Source organism: Bos mutus, chromosome 7 (assembly GCF_027580195.1).
Source record: "Bos mutus isolate GX-2022 chromosome 7, NWIPB_WYAK_1.1, whole genome shotgun sequence".
Taxonomy (NCBI): Eukaryota; Metazoa; Chordata; class Mammalia; order Artiodactyla; family Bovidae; genus Bos; species Bos mutus.
Window position 1 is genome coordinate 52,029,749 of NC_091623.1, and position 22,886 is coordinate 52,052,634.

General features: G+C 41.7%; 1 pseudogene; it reads right to left on the reverse strand.

Annotated features, from left to right (window-relative positions):
- The window catches only part of LOC138988583 (small ribosomal subunit protein uS14-like), a 42,214-nt pseudogene that overhangs the window by 18,516 nt on the left and 812 nt on the right, over window positions 1–22,886 (reverse strand).

Sequence of the window (22,886 nt, forward strand, 5' to 3'; positions counted from 1 at the left end):
ATTAAGAAAAGGTGGAAAGAATACACATAAAAACTATACAAAAAAGATCTTAATGACCAAGATAACCACAATAATGTGATCATTCACCTAGAGCCAGACATCCTGGAGTGTGAAGTCAAGTGGGCCTTAGGAAGCATCACTACAAACAAAACTAGTGGAGTGATGGAATTCCAGATGAGCTATTTCAAATCCTAAAAGATGATGCTGTTAAAATGCTGCACTCAATATGTCAGCAAATTTGGAAAACTCAGCAGTGGTCACAGGATTGGAAAAGGTCAGTTTTCATTCCAGTCCCAAAGAAGGGCAATGCCAAAGAATGCTCAAACTACTGCACAATTGCACTCATCTCACACACTAGCAAAGTAATGCTCAAAATTCTCCAAGTGAGTTTTCAACAGTATGTATACCTTGAACTTCCAGATGTTCAAGCTCGATTTAGAAAAGGCAGAGGAACCAGAGATCAAATCGCCTACATCCATTGGATCATAGAAAAGCAAGAGTTCGAGAAAAACATCTGCTTTTGCTTCACTGACTATGCCAAAGCCTTCACTGTGTGGATCACAACAAACAGTGGAAAATTCTGCAAGAGATGGGAATACCAGACCACCTTACCTGCCTCCTGAGAAATCTGTATGCAGGTCAAGAAGCAACAGTTAGAATCGGACATGGGAAAAAAAAAAAAAGAATCGGACATGGAGGAAAGGAGTACATCAAGGCTGTATACTGCCACCCTGCTTTTTTAACTTATATGCAGAGTACATCATGCGAAATGCCAGGCTGGATGAAGCAAAGCTGAAATCAAGATTGCTGGGAGAAATATCAATAACCTCAGATATGCAGATGATACCACCCTTATAGGAGAAAGCCAAGAGTAATAAAGAGCCTCTTGATGAAAGTGAAAGAGAAGAGTGAAAAAGCTGGCTTAAAACTCAACATTCAGGGACTTCCCTGATGGTCCAGTGGTGAAGACTCCAAGCTCCCAATGCAGGGGGCCTGGGTTTGATCCCTGGTCAGGGAACTAGATCGCATATGCTGCAACTAGGACCTGATGCAGCCAAATATATATATATATATGAACTCAACATTCAAAAAATCAAAGATCATGGCATATGGCACCATCACTTCATGGCAAATAGATGGGGAAACAATGGAAACAGTGACAGACTATTTCCTTGGACTCCAAAATCACTACAGATGGTGATTGCAGCCTTGAAATTAAAAGGAACTTGTTCCTTGGAAGAAAAGCTATGACAAACCTAGACAGGATATTAAAAAGCAGAGATGTTACTTGCCAACAAAGGTCCATCTAGTCAAAGCTATGGTTTTTCCAGTAGTCATAAATGGATGTGAAAGTTGGACCATAAAGAAAGCTGAGCACCAAAGAATTGAACTGTGGTGTTGGAGAAGACTCTTGAGAGTCCCTTAGACTGCAAGGAGAGCAAACCAGTCAATCCTAAAGGAAATCAGTCTTGAATATTCATTGGAAGGACTAATGTTGAAGGTGAAGCTTCAATACTTCGGCCAGCTGATGTGAAGAACTGACTCACTGGAAAAGACCCTGATGCTGGGAAAGATTGAAGGCATGAGGAGAAGGGGATGAAAGAGGATGAAATGGTTGGACGGCATCACTGACTCTATGGACATGAGTTTGAGCAAGCTCCAGGAGTTGGTGATGGACAGGGAAGCCTGGCGTGCTGCAGTCCATGGGGTTGCAGAGTCGCACACGACTGAACGACTGAACTGATGCCACTGATATTTTGTGTTTATTTGTTACACAATATTATCATAGAAATAGGTAACTGATACAAGCTTGTTCTGAACATTTTTACAATTATCTCTCTGGGTTAGGGTTAATGTCAGAAGTGAAATGTTAAGAAATTGGATATCATAGTGGATACCTTTTGGAGTATCTACTTGTCCACAATCCTCTAACCTCCACCCCCTCTCTCTGGGAATCATTCTCCCATCCAAAGGAATGGTTCAGGAAGCCATGTTGGTGCAATGTGATTGCTCTTTCCTCCTAAATTCCAGACACAGTTGATTAGATTTGGAAGTGTATCTCACCCAAACTGTTTTAAAGCCTTAACTCTCCTTTGTAATTGGGACTAAAAGATTTTTTGGTTTAATGTACGCTTGTCCATTGATTGGAAAGCACCATGGAAAGGGGATTATTTTTATTTCATTCCCAACATACTGCATGTAAGAAAAGAATCACCAACCACAGGGAGTGATTACTGGGTTCCAGTCATTCTGCGTTTATTATCTAATTTTCTCACACTAGCCCTATTATTCAAGTCCCATGGTCATTCCCAATTTACAGATGAGAAAACTGAGACTTAGATTAAATACTTTGCCCAAGAGCACGTGTCAGAAAGAAGCAGAGACAGATCTGCCTTTCACATAGCCAACCACAGTGCCGTGTATTCTGCCAGCACGTGGCAGGTGGTCAGTAAACATTTGAACATGAATGAAGGGATGGAATCTTTTTTTGGTGTTAATTCTAGCAGGTCCTGTAGGTCTGCATAGAATTGTTCAACTTCAGCTTCTTTGGCATTAGTGATTGGGGCATAGACTTGGATTACTATGATGCTGAATGGTTTGCCTTGGAAACAAACCAAGATCATTCTGTCGTTTGTGAGGTTGCACCCAAGTACTGCATTTCGAATTCTTTTGTTGACTATGTGGGCTACTCCATTTCTTCTGAGGGATTCTTGACCACAATAGTAGGTATAATGGTCATCTGAATTAAATTTTTCCTTTCTGTCCATTTTAGTTCAACTGATTCCTAAAATATCAGTATTCACTCTTGCCATCTCTTGCCTGATCACATCCAGTTTACTTTGATTCATGGACCTAATATTCCAGGTTCCCATGCAGTATTGTTATTTACAGCATCAGACTTTACTTTCACCACCAGACACATCCACAACTGGGCATTGTTTCTGTTTTTGCCCAGCCTCTTCACTCTTTCTGGAGCTATTTCTCCGCTCTTCCCCAGTGGCATATGGACATCTACCCACCTGGGGGGCTCATCTTCCGGTGTCGTATCTTTTTTGCCTTTTCATACTGTTCATGGGGTTCTTGAGGCAAGAATACTGGAGTGGTTTGCCATTCCCTTCTCCAGTGGACCACACTTCATCACCGACTCAATGCACATGAGTTTGAGCCAACTTTGGGAAATAGTGAAGAACAGGGGAGCCTGGTGTGCTGTAGTCCATGGGGTCACAAAGAGTTGGACATGACTTAGCGACTGAGCAACAGCAATAGGGATGGTGCAGAGTGAGAAGACTGAAGCTAACGTGCAGGTATTGAAGACCTACTACGTTGTGATGATTTTTTAGGACAGGTCCTAGTTCCTGTGAGAAGAAAATTTGTTCTGCATTATATGCGGTAAGGCATGTCCTTCCCTTTTAACATCATTATCAGCATAATCATAATTTTGCTTAAGCTACCTTTATTTAGCTTATGCTAAGAACTTCTAAAAAATAAATAAACATAAGATGCATATTTAGGTTTTAAATAATATTTCTGTAATATAAATGTAATAAATAATATTAATATAACCTTGCCCTCCCAACAGTTTATAACAATGTTTACTCCCACAACAGCATAAATTAATGTCTGTCTTTCCACATCCTAGCCCGCACTAGATATTACCAATTAAAAAAATTTTTAATTTACTTTTTGTTTAAAAAAATATTTATTTATTAATTTGACTGTGCTAGGTCTCAGTTGCAGCATGCAATGTCTTTAGTTGCAGTGTCCAGGATCTTAGTTCCCTGACCAGGGATCTAACCCTGGGCCCCCTGCATTGGGAGCGTGGAGTCTTAGCCACTGGACCACCAGGGAAGTCCTTCAGTTTTTTTTTTTTTAATGTACAGGGAAGAGACAAGCTTCCTTTTATTTTCTCCAGGCTGGTAGATAAAGTTCTCCTGGTACCCATTCCCTAGGGTACTACCTAGTCCCACCGGAGTTCCAGCTCTATGTGGAAAATGTCAATTGCTATTTATCTGTTCACTCAGGACATGAGGCCCCATCTCTTGCCTTGCAGAGTCAGTAAAGCCCCTAATACTTCCTCTGTATTATGCTCTACAAGCTTTCTTGGTGCCATGTTGCATGCTTACCTCCTGACTCTCAGCTGTCTCTTTTCTGACTTCTGGGAAACCTTTTATTTCTTTTAAACGTTTTGTTTATTGTTTATTGGCTGCACCGGGCCTCTGTTGCTGTGAAAGGGCTTTCTCTAGTTGCGGCGAGGTGGGCTACTCTCTAGTCGCGGTGCGAGGGCTTCTCATCATGGCAGCTTCTCTCGTGGTGGAGCATGGGCTCTAGAGCATGCAGGCTTCAGTGGCTGTGGCACATGGATTTAGTTGCCCCTTGGCATGTGGGATCTTCCCAGACCAGGAATCGAACCCATGTCTCCTGTACTGGCAGGTGAATTCTCAACCGCTGGACCACCAGGGATGTCTCTTTTATTACTTTAAAGCTCACTTGTGCGTGTATGGGGCTTCCCAGGTGGCTCAGTGGTAAAGAATCTGCCTGCCAATGCAGGAGCCACAGGAGACTCTGGTTCAATCCCTGGGTCGGGAAGATCCCCTAGAGGAGGAAATGACAATCCACTCCAGTATTCTTGCCTGGATAATTCCACGGACAGAGGAGGCTGGTGGGCTATAGTCCATAGGGTCACAGAGTCAGATATGACTGAACACGAATGCAGAGACACACACGTGTCTATTTGTATGGCATCATTGAACATTAGGGAAATGCAAATGAGAACCCCAGCAAGATTTGACTACACACTCACCAGAATGACTATCATCCAAAGGATGGATGATGCCAATTGCTGGCAAGGCTGGGGAGTATCGTGCCCACTGCCGATGGAAAGCAGTATGGTAAAAGCTTTTTTATGGAGTTAAATGTATGCTCACCAGATGGTATTTCCAAAGCTGAGTACTTACCCAGGATAAATGAAAACACATGTCCACACCAGAGCTTGTATGTGATCATTCACAGCAGCTCTGTTTGTAATAGGCAAACATTAGCAGCAAGCCAAATGTCTATCAACAGGTGAGCAGACAAACCGTGGTCCAGCCATACAATGGCATATAATACAAAGGAACAGAAACTGGTACACAGACCAATGTGGATGAATCTCAAAAGCATTATGTTTCGTGAAAGGAGCCGGACACAAAAGAGGAGTTCATTTGTGTAAAATTATAGAATAGATGAGTTTACTCTACAGTGACAGAGAACAGATTGGTGGTGACTTGGAGGCAGGGATAGGGTGTTGATAATAAAGGGGCAAGAGGGAACTTTTGGGGTGATGGAAATGTTCTGAATGTTGATGGTGTTGGTGGTGATTACAGGTGGTGTGCGCTAGTAAAAACGCATCAAACTGTATACATCAGATGGATGCATTGTATTGTAGGCAATTTCTATCTCCATAACATTGATTACAGTGTGTTCTGTGTTATCTGGTAAGGACTCAATATATTGTCAGGGTTTTCTCCATCAGACTCCACCTGGAGGTCTTCAGCATATCTTTTGCCAGACCAACCGTTTTTAAGGACCCACTTTGTGGGGGACAGTAAAGTGATGTCTTTTTAAAAATAATTGTATTTATTTATTTATTTTTGGCTGTGCTGGGTCTTCATTGCTGCGCATGGACTTTCTAGTTGAGACCAGCTGGGGTTGCTCTCTGGTTGTGATGTGGGGTTGCTCTCTGGTTGTGATGTGCAGGCTTCTCATCACAGTGACAACTCTTGTTGCAGAATATGGGCTCTAGGTGTGTGGGCTTCAATAGTTGCGACTTCTGGGTTCTCGAGCACAGGCTAGATAGGTGTGGCCAACAGGCTTAGTTGCTCTGCGGCATGTGGGACCTTCCCGGATCAGGGATGGAACCTGTGTCTCCTGCATTGGCAGGCAAATTCTTTATCACTGAGCCACCAGGCAAGCCCCATAAAGTGCTTTCTTATTTAATAATCCCTTCATCATGATTATCCATTCAAGATTTTTAATTTTAGAAGGCTTCATAGTAACTGTTATGGATTGAATAATTTTTCCCCACAGTCTTAGACCCTTCAGGCTGCTATAACAGAATATGATAGTCTGGATGGCTTAAAAACAACAGAATTTATTTCTCCCAGTTGTGGAGGTTGGGAAGTTCAAGATCAAGGCACTTATAGATTCAGTACCTGTCGAGGGCCTGCTTCCTAGATGGCCAACTTCTCCTTGTGTTCTCAGGTGGCAGAAGGGATGAGGGAGCCCTCTAGGGTCTCTTCTTAAAAGGACATGAATCAGGACTTCGCTGGTGGTCCAGTGGTTAAGAATCCACCTTGCAATGCAAGGGACACTGGTTCAACCTCTGGCCCAGGAACTAAGATCCCACATGTTGCAGAGCAACTAAGCCCATGTGCCACAGCTACTGAGCCAGCACTCTAGAGCTTGGAAGCTGCAACCACTGAGCCCATGTACTACAGCTACTGAAGCCTGCGCACCCTAGAGCTCACGCTGCACAACAAGAGAAGCCGTTGCAGTGAGAAGGCTGCGCGTGGCTATGAATAGTGCCCTTGCTTGCTGAACTGAAGAAAGCTAACATGTAGCAATGAACACCCAACACAGCCAATAAATAAATAAATCTACAACAAAAAAGGACATGAATCTGAATCCCACTCTAGAAGGCTCCACCTTGATAGCCTGATTGCCACCCAAAGATCCCCTACCGGCAATTCCATCACATTGGGGTTAGGATTTCAACATATGACTTTTGGAGGAATACATTCAGTCCATAGCATACTTGAAAGTCTTACCTTGAAGCCCTATCTCCCAGAACATGGGAACCTGACCGTATTTGGAAATAGGGTCATTGCAGATGTAACTGGTTAAAATGAGGTCATTAGAGTGGACTCTAATCCAATATGACTGATGTCCTTGTAAAAAATGGGAAGCACAGTCACAGCCATGCCTATAGGGAGAATGCCATGTGAGCATGAAGACAGCCATCTAGAAGCCAAGGAGAGAGGCGGGAGCGGACTCTTCCCTCACAGCTCTCAGAAAGGACCAGTGCTGTTGCCGGCTTGAGTTTGGACTTTTAGTCTCCAGCACCATGAGTGAACAGTTTGATTGTTTAAATGTCCCAGTCTTCCTTCAGTATCTGTGGGGCATTCTTTTCAGCACCCCCACGGGTACCAAAACTCAGGGATGTTCAAATCCCTTACAGTTGGATTTATGAATTCATGGGTCCCCAGATCTGAGGACTGGTTGAATCCCTGGAATCCCTAGAACCCACATATGCCGAGGGCCAATTGTAGTTCATCCTGGCTGACCTAGAAAACTAAAACAGCAACTTAGGGTTCACTTTGTTATACAGCAGAAACCAACACATCATTGTAAATCAACTATATCCAATAAAATTAATTATACCACATACATACTCACACACACATATGTACATGTATATATATATGTGTGTGTGTATATATATATATAAATCATTAAGATAGGATGTGCCAAAGCTGGGGGTCTGACCACAGATTCAATTCCAGAGTTTGATCGCTTTCACTGTGTCCTTTCTTGGTTAAATGATTGGCTCACACGAGTAAGGGACGGGGGCATTTCATCTAGCATTTTGATCTCTTGCTTACCTCTCTCCTGATTGCCTCCCCCTCACTTTACAGAGAGACTGGACTTTGCTCAGGATTTATAAGCAGCAATTCTCCAGCCTGGGTGGCTGGCAAAGACATTCGCCGTGTGGGCGGTGGATGGTGTCAGAGTGTCGTATTTCCCAGCAGCTCCGTGTGTGCAGTTTCAGCTATGGGACTCAGAGAGTGACCTCCACCATGCTGGAGGGCATGATATGTTTGGCCAGCTGCCTGCTCTTTCGGCCAAAGGAAACATGATTGGGAGAACATAAATAATGACCCTCTTCCTTTGGGAGAGCTGGCTTAACGAGAGAGATCACTATAGATGTAAATGTGTATGTGGAACAGTTCTTAAGATTTATTGGGGGTGAGTGGGATGGATTAGGAGATTGGGATTGATATATATACACTGCTATATATAAAATAGATAATTAATGGAACCTACTGTATAGCACAGGGAACTCTACTCAGTGCTCTGTGGGGACTTAAATGGGAAGGAAATCCAAGGAAGAGGGGATATATATAGACACTTGTGGCTTCACTTTGCTGTGTAACGGAAACGAACACAACATTGCAGAGCAACTACATGCCAATAAAAATGATTTACTGGGGATTCCTTGGAGAATGTATTTTCCCTTTTGTATCTGTTCCCTTTGGTAGCCAGTGAAGAAAAAAAAAAATCAGGTCAAGCACACTGCTGAGAAAAATGACCTGAATCACAGGGATTCAGAAAGTAACTGATGGTGCTCTGGCAACAAAAAACTCGTTAAAACTCCATTTGCCATCCGGTTCCACTCTCTCCTGTTTTCTACCTTGTTCTGTGCCGTTGGAGGCTAACCAGTAAGAATGACATCACTGGGTTTTATTGTCTCCTGGCGTACTGGTGAGTGTTCTCCTGAGTAACAACCAATGTGGTTGTTGTTCAGTCGCTAAGCCATGTCCGATTCTTTGCAACCCCATGGACTGCAGCATGCCAGGCTTTCCTGTCCTTCACTATCTCCTGGAGTTTGCTCAAACTCATGTCCATCGAGTCCGTGATGCCATCCAACCATCTCATCCTCTGTCACCCCCTTCTCCTCTTGCCCCCAGTTTTCCCCAGCATCAGGATCTTTTCCAGTTGAGTTGGCTCTTCACATCAGGTGGTCAAAGTATTGGAGCTTTAGCTGCAGCATCAGTCCTTCCAATGAATATTCAGGACTGATTTCCTTTGACGGGTTTGATCTCCTTGCAGTCCAAGGGACTCTGGAGTCTTCTCCAGCACCACAGTTTGAAAGCATCAATTCTTCGGCACTGAGCCTTCTTTATAGTCCATACATGACTACTGGAAAAACCATGGCTTGATTAAAGAGCCTCTTGACGAGGGTAAAACAGGAGAGTGAAAAAGCTGGCTTAAAAGTCAATGTTTGAAAAACTAAGATCATGGCATCCAGTCCCATCACTTCATGGCAAATAGAAGGGGAAAAAGTGGAAACAGTGACAGATTTTATTTTCTTGGGCTCCAAAATCACTGTGGATGGTGACTGTAGCCATTAAATTAAAAGACGCTGGTTTTCAGGTTAGGTACAGAAATGACCTCTCTGAGTGAGTGATATTGTTAATGAAAGTGGGGGTCCAGCTGCTCACTGCTCACAAGTGCATAAAGGGGCAAAGTCGGTGGAAGGGAAAGTTTACTTTATCTGGGATGTTGGCAACTAAGTGGGTCGGGGAGGTGGGTCCAAAGGCTGACCTCCCATTCTGCACTCTACACTTTCCACCTGAGCCCCGATTTTCCCCTCTCACACAGTCCCCGCCCTGGGAAGGCCACTGACAATCAGCGGGCAAGAGCTTTTATAGATGGAGGGAGGGGAATACATGCAGAAAAAGCACAGTCAGCTCTGACAATCATCTTGAAATTGCTCGTGCAGTCTGACAAATGTCATCTTGATTTTTTTTTTGGCCCTGCCTCACAGCTTGTGGGATCTTAGTTCCCTGCCCCGTGATTGAACTTGGGACCCCAGGAGAGAAAGCGCAGCATCCTAACCACTGGACCGCTAAGGACTTCCCCCATCTTGATTGTTTTTAGTCGAGTTAATCTTCAGTTCCAGGGTCAGTTTGTCCCCATTTCCTTGAGGCCAGTTCTTGGAACTGTGGAAGCTTATGTCACGGCTAAAGTCTGGTCATCATGTCGTTAACTTCTTCCACCTGGTGGGGGTTTCAGTATCTACCAGACAGCTCACAGAATGTGGCTCAGAATATTATCTGTAGCCCTTGGGAAGGAACTAAAGGGCCTGGACTTTGGTTACTGACTAAACTATTGTTGTGTAGTCTTGTTTGACTGCTTGTCTTCGTTTCTGCATTTTCTTGCTTCTCTGATTAAACTTACTCTGTGGGTAAAGTTTTTTCACAAAAGGCAGGTGGAGGACATGGTGGGAAGGACCATAGGGTCCCACTCCATTACAGTATTATATCAGAGACCTGAACAAGTGATGGGGTGAGCTTGTGGGTTCCCTGAGACAAGGCAGAGGGAACAGCTGGTATGAAGCCCCTGAGGCCTAGTTTTTTGGCTAAATGTTCAGTGGGGAGAACACGTTTATTGAACACCTTAGCATCTCGCAGAAAGTTTATTAAGTGATCTCACCACACATTAAATCATTCCAGCAATGACTGCTGAGCATTTACCAAAATCCACCCCCTCTTCTTCTCAGGGATGCAGCTAGAATACATTCTCCAGCCTTTCTTGCAGTGGGTGCAGCTGATTTAAGTGGGAATTAAATGAAGTACCATCCTGGATATGTCTGAACTGGCTGACCATTATCCTCCCAGTCTTCTGATTGGCTCAGCACGTTACACTGCCTTCTAAAACGTCTTCGGTCATCATTTTTGTGGGCAGAATTGGAAAAGCAGTGGAAATTGTTGAGAAGGTACCCAGACTTTATCTGTTGGGCCAACTTCATCTTTCTTTGGGCTTCCTTGATAGCTCAGTTGGTAAAGAATCTGCCTCCAATGCAGGAGACCCAGTTCAATTCCTGGATTGGGAATATCTGCTGGAGAAGGGAATGGCTACCCACTCCAATATTCTGGCCTGGAGAATTCCCTGGCCTGTATAGTCGATGGGGTCGCAAAGAGTTGGATTAAACTGAGTGACTTTCATCTTTATTCCTTTGAAATTCTGTTTTAAACTTTTTAATTGGAGGATAATTGTTTTACAGTGTTGTGTTGGTTTCTGCTGTACAACAATGCGAATCAGCCATAAGAATATATATCCCCTCCCTCTCGAATCCCTCCCACCCCACCCCCATCCTACCCCTCTAGGTGGTCACAGAGTGCCAGACTGGGCTCCCTGTGTTATATAGCAGCTTCCCACTACTTATCTATTTTACACATGAGTGAGTGAAGTCGCTCAGTCGTGTCCGACTCTTTGCCACCCCATGGACGGTAGCCTACCAGGCTTCTCGGTCTATGGGATTTTCCAGGCAAGAATACTGGAGTGGGCTGCCATTTCCTTCTCCAGGGGATCTTCCTAACCCAGGGATCGAACCCAGGTCTCCTGCATTGCAGACAGATGCTTTACCGTCTGAGCCACTAGGGAAGCCCTATTTTACACATTAGTAGTGTATATATGTCAATGCTACTGCCTCAATTAGTCCCACTTTCTCCTTTCCCTGCTGTGTTCTCAAGTCCATTTTCTGCATCTGCATCTCTATTCCTGCCCTGCAGATAGTTTCATCAGCACCATTTTTCTAGATTCTGTATATATATGTGTATGTGTGTGCATTAATATACGATATTTGTTTTTCTCTTTATAACTTACTTCACTCTGTATAACAAGCTCTAGGTTAATCCACCTCAGTTCAACTGACTCATCAATACTTTAATAAGTCCACGTAAAAATTCACTCTAGGTGCCTTGATTATACGCTGCTTATATAGAATGTTTAGACATGGAAGCAATATCTAGACCATGCGAAAGAGATGAAATGGTTACTCCTTCTCAGTGTACATTGTTTTACCCCATGCATATAACTGCTCATAGCATGGAGAAACTGTCACAACAAATCAATGGGAAGCATCTTTCTTTTTACTTGTAAGCAGTAAAAAGAAAATTAAAAGTAATTTTTTTTCTGAAGAAGTAAATTTCTTTAATTAATTATTTTTTTGTTTGTAAAATTTTTACAATTTTGTGTGGGTTTCTGCCATACAACAACATGAATCAGCCATAGGTACACATATATCCCCTCCTTTTTGAACCTCCCTCCCATGTCCCTCCCCATCCCACCTCTCTAGATTGATACAGAAGCCCTGTTTGAGTTTCCTGAGCTATACAGCAAATTCCTGTTGGCTATATATTTTACACATGCTAATATGAGTTTCCATGTTACTCTTTCCATACATCTCACCCTCTCCACCCCTCTCCCCATGTCCATAAGTCTGTTCTCTATGTCTGTTTCTCCACTGCTGCCCTGTAAATAAATTCTTCAGTACCATTTTTATAGATTCTATATATATGCATTAGAATACGATATTTATCTTTCTCTTTCTGACTTACTTCACTCTGTATAATAGGTTCCAGGTCCATCCACCTCATCAGAACTGACTCAAATGCATTCCTTTTTATGGCTGAGTAATTTTCCATTGTGTATGTGTACCACAACTTCTTTATCCATTCACCTGTTGATGGACATCTAGGTTGCTTCCATGTTCTAGCTATTGTAAATAGTGCTGCAATGAACAATGGGATACATGTGTCTTTTTCAATTTTGGTTCCCTCAGAGTATATGCCTAGGAGTGGGACTGCTGGGTCATATGGTGGTTTTATTCCTATTTTTTTAAGGACTCTCCATACCATCTCCCATAGTGGCTGTATCAATTTACATTCCCACTGACAGTGCAAGAGCTTTCCCTTTTCTCCACACCCTCTCCGGCATTTATTGTTTGTAAACGTTTTGATGATGGCCATTCTGACTGGTGTGAGGTGATATCTCATTGTGGTTTTGATTTGCATTTCTCTAATAATGAGTGATGTTGAGTATCTTTTCATGTGTTTGTTAGCCATCTGTATGTCTTCTTTGGCAAAATGTCTGTTTAGGTCTTTTTCCTACTTTTTGATTGGGTTGTTTGTTTTTCTGGTATTGAGTTGTATGAGCTGCTTGTATATTTTGGAAATTAATCCTTTGTCAGCTGTTTCATTTGCTATTATTTTCTCCCATTCCGAGGGTTGTCTTTTCACCTTGCTTGTAGTTTCCTTTGCTGTGCAAAAGCTTTTAAGTTTAATCATGTCCCACTTGTTTACTTTTGTTTTTATTTCCGTTACTCTAGGAGGGGGGTCATGGAGGATCTTGCTTTGATTCATGTCATCGAGTGTTCTGCCTGTGTTTTCCTCTGAGAGTTTTATAGTTTCGGGTCTTACATTTAGGTCTTTAATGCATTTTGAGTTTATCTTTGTGTTTGATGTTAGGAAGTGTTGTAATTTCTTTCTTTTACATGTAGCTGTCCAGTTCCTAGCACCGTTTATTGAAGAGGCTGTCTTTGCCCCATTGCGTATACTTGTCTCCTTTGTCAACAATAAGGTACCCATGAGGGCACCTTGCGCTGCAAATGCCTGCACAGCGGAGCAACCCTGAGTGGTTGGCCCAGCCGACAGGTCTTACCAGTTAGCGCGGATGGCTCAACCAGAGAACGTGTACACTCTGAATGGATTTACTGTCAGATCCAAATGTGTTGTGTGGTCAAGTCTCAGAAACATGTGGTCTAAATGTGAGATTTTGGAAATAACTGAAGAGGGCACAAAGGTTTTGGACCTTTCAAATGGCATAGAGGAGGTGGTGAACACTGAGATGTCTGGAACGGTACACCCAAATTGGATAAGAGTCCATCTGAGAAAAGAGGCCTGGAGATGACAGAGATTTAACTGTGGATCTGTATGTGTGATCAGTCAGTCCAAAGCTGCTCTGCAATAAGTGCCATCTTTACCAGACCAACAAAAATATTTGAGAAAATTGAGAGGTGTAGACACGAGAAATTGTCATTTTTGAAAACTTTGTGTTGAAAACAAAACAGATCTTAGACTGCCTGTGTGGTGTATTCATAGTGCTGTTTCTGTATATGTGGAGGTGAGATGTTTCCTCTCCCTTTAAATATGTCGTCTTTCTAATCAGTTGGGAGGATTTATTTTGCTAAACAGTTTGCTAACACATATACTCACATTGCAAAAAAAAAAAAAAGGGTATTTTGGTTTCTTCTGAATAATAGTGTTTAAGATGGAAAATTATAGGTTTCTGACAAGCATATTATATGATACTACTTGGGGGGATGGCTTTGTTAGCAGTAACTCCTACAAAATTTTTGTTTTGTTTCTGAAGCTTTGCTGTTCCAGTTTGACTAATACTCTGAATTTAGAAGTATACTAATATGACACAAGATTTAAATAAAGTTTGTCCTTAAAGTTAAAAAAAAAAAAAATACTCATAGGTGCGTGGATTTATTTCTGGGCTTTCTATCTTGTTCTGTTGGTCAATATTTCTGTTTTTGTGACAGCACCATACTGTCTCATTGACTGTAGCTTTATAGTATAATCTGAAGTCAGGAAGGTTGATTCCTCCAGCTCCATTCTTCTTTTTCCAGATTGCTTTGGCTATTTGGGATCATTTGTGTTTCCATGTGAATTGTGAAATTTTTTGTTCTAGTTCTGTGAAAAATGTCATTGGTAATTTGATAGGTATCTCATTGAATCTGTAGATTGCATTTGGTAGTATAGTTATTTTCACAATATTGATTCTTCCTACCCAGGAGCATGGAATATCTCTCCATCTGTTTGTGTCATCTTTGATTTCTTTCATTAGTGTCTTATAATTTTCTGTGTACAGTTCTTTTGTCTCCTGAGGTAAGTTTATTCTAGATATTTAATTCTTTTTGTTGCAATGGTGAATGGGAATGATTCCTTAATTTCTCTTTCTGATTTTTCATTGTTAGTATATAGAAATGCAAGTGATTTCTGTGTATTGATTTTGTATCCTGTAACTTTGCTAAATTCACTGATTAGCTCTAGTAATTTTCTGACACTATCTTTAGGGTTTTCTATATACAGTATCATGTCATCTGCAAAGAGAGAGAGGCTTACTTCTTCTTTTCTGATCTGGAATCCTTTTATTTTTTTTCTTCTCTGATTGCTGTAGCTGGGACTTCCAGAATTATATTGAATAATAGTGGAGAAAGTGGACACCCTTGTCTTGTTCCTGATCTTAGGGGGAATGCTTTCAGTTTTTCACCATTGAGAATAATGTTTGCTGTAGGCTTATCATATATGGGTTTTACTATGTTGAGGTAGGTTCCTTTTATGCCCATTTTTTGAAGAGTTTCAACCATAAATGGGTGCTAAATTTTGTCAAAGACTTCTTCTGCATCTATTGAGATTATCATATGATTTTTATCTTTCAATTTATTAATATGGTGTATCACATTGATTGACTTGCATACATTTAGGAATCCTTGCATCCCTGGAACAAATTCAAGTTGATCATGGTGTATGAGCTTTTTCATGTGTTGCTGAATTCTGTTTGCAAAAATTGTGTTGAGGATTTTTGCATCTATGCTCATCAGTGATGTTGGCCTGTAGTTTTCTTTTTTGTGTGTTGTCTTTGTCTGGTTTTGATATCAGGATGAATGGTGGCCTTGTAGAATGAGTTTGGAAGTGCTCCTTCCTCTGCAATTTTTTGAAAGAATTTTAGAAGGATAGGCATTGGCTCTTCTGTAAATGTTTGATAGAATTCTCCCTTGAAGCCATCTGGTCCTGGGCTTTTGTTTTTTGGGAGAATTTTGATCACAGCTTCAATTTTAGCACTTATAATTGGGTTGTCCATAACTTCTATTTCTTCCTGGTTCAGTCTTGGAAGATTGAATTTTTCTAAGAATCTGTCCACTTTTTCAGTTTATCCATTTTATTGCCATATAGTTGTTCATAATAGTCTCTATAATCCTTTGTATTTCTTCATTGTCTGTTTTAATCTCTCCTTTTTCATTTCTAATTTTGTTGATTTGATTCTTCTCTCTTTTTTTCTTGATGTGTCTGGCTAAAGGTTTGTCAATTTTGTTTATTTTCTCAAAGAACCAGCTTTCAATTTTATTAATGTTTACTATTGTTTCTTTCATTTCTTTTTCATTTATTTCTGCTCTGATCTGTATTATTTCTTTCCTTCTACTAATTTTGGTGTGTGGGTGTGTGTTTGGTTCTTTTTCCAGTTGTTTTAGGTATAAAGTTAGGTTGTCTATTCGATGTTTTTCTTGTTTCTTGAGGTAGGATTGTATTACTATAAACTTCCCTCTTGGAATGTGGCACCCCACTCTAGTACTCTTGCCTGGAAAATCCCATGGATGGAAGAGCCTGGTAGGCTGCAGTCCATGGGGTCGTGAAGAGTCGGACACAACTGAGCGACTTCACTTTCACTTTTCACTTTCATGCATTGGAGAAGGAAATGGCAACCCACTCCAGTGTTCTTGCCTGGAGAATCCCAGGGACGGGGAAGCCTGGTGGGCTGCCGTCTATGGGGTCGCACAGAGTCGGACACGACTGAAGCGACTTAGCAGCAGCAGCAGCATAGGTTTTTGAGTTGTCATGTTTTCATTGTCATTTGTTTCTAGAAATTTTTTTACTTCCCTTTGATTTCTCCAGTAACCTATTTGTTATTTAGAAATGTATTGTTTAATCTCCATGTGTTTGTGTTTCTTACAATTTTTTCTTGTAATTGATATCTAGTCTCATAGCATTGTGGTTGGAGAAGATGCTTGATGTGATTTCAATTTTCTTTAATTTACTGAGGTTTGGTTTGTGACCTAAGATGTGGTCTATTCTGGAAAATGTTCCACGTGCACTTGAGAAGAAGGTGTATTCTTCTGCATTTGGATGGAATGTCCTGAAGATATCAATGAGAATCCATCTCATCTAAGACTTGTGTATCATTTAAGACTTGTGTTTCCTTATTAATTTTCTGTTTTGATGATCTGTCCATTGGTGTGACAGGTGTTAAAGTCTCCTACTATTATTGTGTTACTGTCAGTTTCTCCTTATATGTCTGTTAGTGTTTGTCTTATGTATTGAGGTGCTCCTATGTTGGGTGCATAGATATTTACAATTGTTATGTCTTCCTCTTGGATTGATCCTTTGATCATTATGTAGTGTCCTTCCTTATCTCTTGTAATCTTCTTTATTTTAAGGTCTATTTTGTCTGATATGAGGTATTCTTCTCCAGCTTTCTTTTGCTTCCCATTTGCATGGAATATATTTTCCCATCCTCTCACTTTCAGTCTATATGTGTCTTTAAGCCTGAAGTGGGTTTCTTGTAGACAGCATATACATGGGTCTTGTTTTTGTAACCATTCAGCCAGTCAGTGTCCTTTGGTTGGAACATTTAATGCATTTATATTTAAAGTAATTATTGATATGTATATTCCTATTGCCATTTTTTTAATTGTTTGAGATTGATTTTGTAGAACTTTTTTCTTCTCTTGTATTTCTTGTCTATATAAGCCCATTTAACATTTGTTGTAAAGCTGGTTTGGTGATACTGAATTCTCTTAACTTCTGCTTGTCTGAAAAGCTTTTTATTCCTCCATCAATTTTGAATGAGATCCTTCCCGGGTACAGTAATCTTAGTTGTAGGTTTTTCCCTTTCAGTACTTTAAATATATCCTGCCATTCCCTTCTGGCCTGCAGAATTTCTGCTGAAGGATCAGCTGTTAAATCTTTGGGGTTTCTCTTGTATGTTGCTTGTTGCTTTTCCCTTGCTACTTTTAATATTCTTTCTTTGTGTTTAGTCTTTATTAGTTTGATTAGTGTCTTGGTGTGTTTCTCCTTGGGTTTATCCTGTATGGGACTCTGTTCCTCTTGGACTTGATTGACTATTTCCATTTCCATGTTGCGGAAATTTTCAACTATAATCTCTTAAAAAATTTCCTATACCCTTTATTTTTCTCTTCTTTTTCTGAAACTTCTATAATTCAAATGTTGGTGCATTTGATAATATCCCAGAGGTCTTGGAGACTATCCTCAGTTCTTTTCATTCTTTCTACTCTATTCTGCTCTTCAGAAGTTATTTCCAGCATTTTATCTTCCAGCCCACTGACTCATTCTTCTGCTTCAGATATTCTGTTATTGATTCCTTCTAGAGTATTTTTAATTTCAGTAATTGTGTTGTTTGTCTCTGTATGTTTATTCTTTAATTCTTCTAGGTCTTTGTTAATTGATTCTTGCTTCTTCTCCATTCTGTTTTCAAGGTTTTTGATCATCTTTACTATCATTATTCTGAATTCTTTTTCAGGTAGTTTGCCTATTTACTCTTCATTTATTTGGACTTATGTGTTTCTAGTTTGTTCCTTTTCATTGTTATTTTTTTAAACTTACTGTGTTTGCAGTCTCCTTTTCCCAGGCTTCAAATTTGAATTCTTTATTCCTTTTGGTTTCTGCCCTCCTAAGCTTCGACATGGAACAACAGACTGGCTCCAAATAGGAAAAGGAGTACGCCAAGGCTGTATATTGTCACCCTGCTTATTTAACTTATATGCAGAGTACATCATGAGAAACGCTGGGCTGGAAGAAACACAATTTTCCTGGAATCAAGATTGCCAGGAGAAATATCAATAACCTCAGATATGCAGATGACACCACCCTTATGGCAGAAAGTGAAGAGGAACTAAAAAACCTCTTGATGAAAGTGAAAGTGGAGAGTGAAAAAGTTGGCTTAAAGCTCAACATTCAGAAAACGAAGATCATGGCATCCAGTCCCATCACTTCATGGGAAATAGATGGGGAAACAGTGGAAACAGTGTCAGACTTTATTTTTGGGGGCTCCAAAATCACTACAGATGGTGACTACAGCCATGAAATTAAAAGACGCTTACTCCTTGGAAGGAAAGTTATGTCCAACCTAGATAGCATATTCAAAAGCAGAGACATTACTTTGCCAACAAAGGTCCGTCTAGTCAAGGCTATGGTTTTTCCTGTGGTCATGTATGGATGTGAGAGTTGGACTGTGAAGAAAGCTGAGTGCTGAAGAATTGATGCTTTTGAACTGTGGTGTTGGAGAAGACTCTTGAGAGTCCCTTGAACTGAAAGGAGATCCAACCAGTCCATTCTGAAGGAGATCAGCCCCAGGATTTCTTTGGAAGGAATGGTGCTAAAGCTGAAACTCCAATACTTTGGTCACCTCATGCAAAGAGTTGACTCACTGGAAAAGACTCTGATACTGGGAGGGATTGGGGGCAGGAGGAGAAGGGGATGACAGAGGATGAGATGGCTGGATGGCATCACTGACTTGATGGATGTGAGTCTGAGTGAACCCTGGGAGTTGGTGATGGACAGGGAGGCCTGGCGTGCTGCGATTCATGGGGTCGCAAAGAGTCGGACACGACTGAGTGACTGAACTGAACTGAAGCTTGGTCCTGTGGTTTGTGTAAGTTTTATATAGGGTGAGATTTGTGCTGAGGTTTTGTTTGTTTGTTTGTTTTCCTCTGATGTGCAGCATTGAGTGAGGTGGTGATCCTGTCTGCTGATGATTTGGTTTGTATTTTTGTTTTGTTTGTTGTTTAGATGAGGTGTGCTGCACAGGGTGCTACTGGTAGTTGGGTGATGCCAGGTCTTGTATTCAAGTGGTTTCGTTTGTATGAGTTCTCACTATTTGATCCTCCCTAGGGTTAGTTCTCTGGTAGTCTAGGGTCTTGGAGTCAGTGCTCCCACTCAAAAGGCTCAAGGCTTGATCTCTGGTCTTAAGACTCAGTGAAGTGAAGTGAAGTCACTCAGTTGTGTCCAACTCTTTGCGACCCCATGGGCTGTAGCCTACCAGGCTCTGAATAGCCTCTCAGTCCATGGAATTTTCCAGGCAAGAGCACTGGAGTGGGTTGCCATTTCCTTCTCCAGGGGATCTTCCCAACCCAGGGATGGAACCCGGGTCCCCGCACTGCAGGCAGATGCTTTACTGTCTGAGTCACCAGGAAGCCTATAAGGTTCAGAGGGAGGAGCAAATCTGAAAGGCTAAAGCTGAAATACAGTGAAAGTCTATCTTCATTAAATTCTTTTACCCACAGATCCTATGTCTAGGAGCTGTCTTCACAGGATTCAGCAACTTTCTGTGGGTCTCACTTTGTTGCCAAAAATATAGTCATTGCTTTTACATCCTTCATTAAAGAGACAACAATCCATGGATTGGGATAACAAGCAGCACAGCCCTCTTTACAAGGGATTTGGGACAAAAGCGAGTTCTACAGAGCATTAGAAGGGACAATGCAGAAGTGGGGCACCAGAAGTATTTTTAATTCAATCTCATTGTGCTTGAATTTCACAGGCTTTGGGCTTCTTCTCTGGGCCAGTGGATCAGATGTTCTTGTTCAGTTGCTCAGTCATGCCTGACTCTTTGCGACCCTATGGACTGCAGCATGCCAGGCTTCCCTGTCCTACACCTTCTCCTGGAGTTCCTTAAACTCATGTCCATTGAGTTGGTGTTGCCAACTCAATGCCAACCATCTCATCCTCTGTCGCCCCTTCTCCTCCTGCCCTCCATCTTTCCCAGCATCAGGGTCTTTTTCAATGAGTCAGCTCTTTGTATCAGGTGGCCAAAGTATTGGAGCTTCAGCTTCAGCAGCAGTCCTCCCAGTGACTATTCAGGGTTAATTTCCTTTAGGATTAACTGGTTTGATCTTGCAGTCCATGGGACTCTCAAGAGATTGTTGCAATTGTGCTGCATTACAAACTACCCCAAAGCTCAGTGAAGTGAAGTGAAGAGAAGTGAAGTGTTTGTTGCTTAGCCATGTCTGACTCTTTGACCGCATAGAATGTAGCCTGCCAGGTGACTCTGTCCATGGGATTCTCCAGGCAAGAATACTAGAGTAGTAGTCATTCTTTTCTCCAGGGGATCTTCCTGACCCAGGGACTGAATCTGGGTCTCCCACATTGCCAGTGGATTCTTTACCATCTGAGCCACCAGGGAGGCCTAAAGCTCAGTGGCTTAAAGCAATAGACATATATACCCATGCACCTCTGAGTCTGCTGGGTTGGCCAATCTGGATAGGGCTCGACTGGTTGACTCAGCTCCATTGGTCTTTTATCTTTATTCTGGGATAGTTGTGCTCATGCTGACAACTCTTTTGAGAAGCAAGAGGGCAGGTGGGGCATGGGAGGTCTCTTTAGACCCAGGCTTGGAACTGGCTTATTGCCACTTCCGCCCACATGCTGTTGATCAAAGCAAGTCCAAAGTCAAGGGTTGAGGAAATACATGACACTCACAATAAGCTGTGACGAAGAGGGATACAGGAAGGAGTGAATAATTGAGGCCAACCTATTATTCACCAACTCTTGCAAAAGGCACAAGAGTTTAAAAGTTGGTTGACTCAGGATGGCCTCATTTGCATAAAGGAAAAAGCAGAACTTTTTGACATTTTCAAAGGACTTTTAAAGAAACCAGGATGGCTATTTATGTTCATCATCAAGTGACTCATACAAGTCATGTGATTTAAAAATAGGAAAATTCAATGCTAATTGCATAGGCTTCTGGCTTCTGGCATAACAATAATAACATCTTACATTGCAGAGCATTTTACAGCACACAATGCCTTTTCATATCATATGTCTCATTTTATACCCAAAACAGTCCTTCTCAAGTGTTATTATCCTAGTTTTGAACAGGAGGTGATGGAGGCTTAAGTGACTTGCTCAGGGTCACACAGCTTGCCACAGTTCAGCTCTGTCCTCCACACTCTGGCTTTTCTTTGAGTTACTTTGAAGCCTGGGGGTTCACCTAGTTGCTGAACTGAGGTTCCAGTCTCCCACAGAGAATCCCCCTCTACCCCACTTCTGTTGGTCCAAACCCACCTTCAAGGGCTGCATTTTTCCTAATTAATGTTTACCTCCATCTCTTTAAAAAAAAGAACATTTTAAGCACAAAGCAAAGAGAACACAATGAAAATAACAGTGGACGCCCTTGTCCCCAGAAGCCAGCTTCTTCAGTGAGCAATGTTGTGTTGGTCATGTTTATTTTCCCCTCCCTTTTGCACTGCATTAAAAAAAAATTGGTGGGAAATTCCTTTCACATGAAATTAACCTTTTTATTTACAATTTTTTTTTTCTGGCTGTGCCAGGTCTTAGTTGTGGCATGTGGGATCCAATTCCCTGACCAGGGATTGAACTTGAGGCCCTCTCCACTGGGACTCTGGAGCCTTAGCCGCTGGCCCACCAGGGAAGTTCCTAAAGATTTTTTTGATGTGGATCATTTTTAAAGTCTTTATTGAGTTTGTTACAATATTGCTTCTGTTTTATGGGGGTTTTTGTTTGTTTTTTGGCTCCTTGACCAGCCAGGGATTGAACCTGGCTGGTTTGAACCTCCTGCCCTGGAAGGCAAAGTTTTAACCACTGGACCAGCAGGGAAGTCTCTAACCCTTTCAAAGAGAACAATTCAGAGCATTTAGTACATTCACAGTATCATGCCACTTTTCTATCTCATTTTAGAACATTTCCATCACCTCAAAATGCAACCCTATACCCACTAGCAGGCACCCCCTATCTCCCCATCCCCCTGCTCCTGGCAACTGCCGATCTACTTTCTGTCTCTGTGGATTTGCCTATTTTTGGATATTTCATATAAAGGGAATCATACACTACATGACATTTTGTGTCTGGCTTCTTTCACTCAGCATCATGTTTTCGAGGTTCAGCCATGTTGTAGTATGTCTCAGTGCTTCTTTACCTTTAATGTGTGTGCGTTAATCATTCAGTCATGTCTGACTCTTTGAGATCCCATGGACTGTACCCCTCCAGGCTCCTCTGTCCATGGAATTCCCCAGGCAAGGATACTGGAGTGGGTTGCCATTCCCTTCTCCATCAGATCTTTCTGACCAGGGATTGAACCTGATTCTCCCACATTTCAAGCAGATTTTTTACAGTCTGAGCCATCAGATCAGATCAAGTCAGATCAGTCACTCAGTCGTGTCCAACTCTTTGCTACCCCATGAATCGCAGCACGCCAGGCCTCCCTGTCCATCACCAATCAGGGAACCATTATTTTTAATGACTGAACAATATTCCACTGTACAGAGGTGTTACTGAATCCAAGCTCCTACTGCTTGCTGCACAACAGGCCAATAAATCAAGAAACAAGTTGTGGGGTAAGCAATATCGACTTTATTTGGAAAGCCAGCAAACTGAGAAGATAGTGGGCTAATATTCCAAAGAACCATCTTCCCTGAGTTAGAATTCAGGCTTCTTTGATACTGAAAGGGGAGGAGGTGTGGTTGG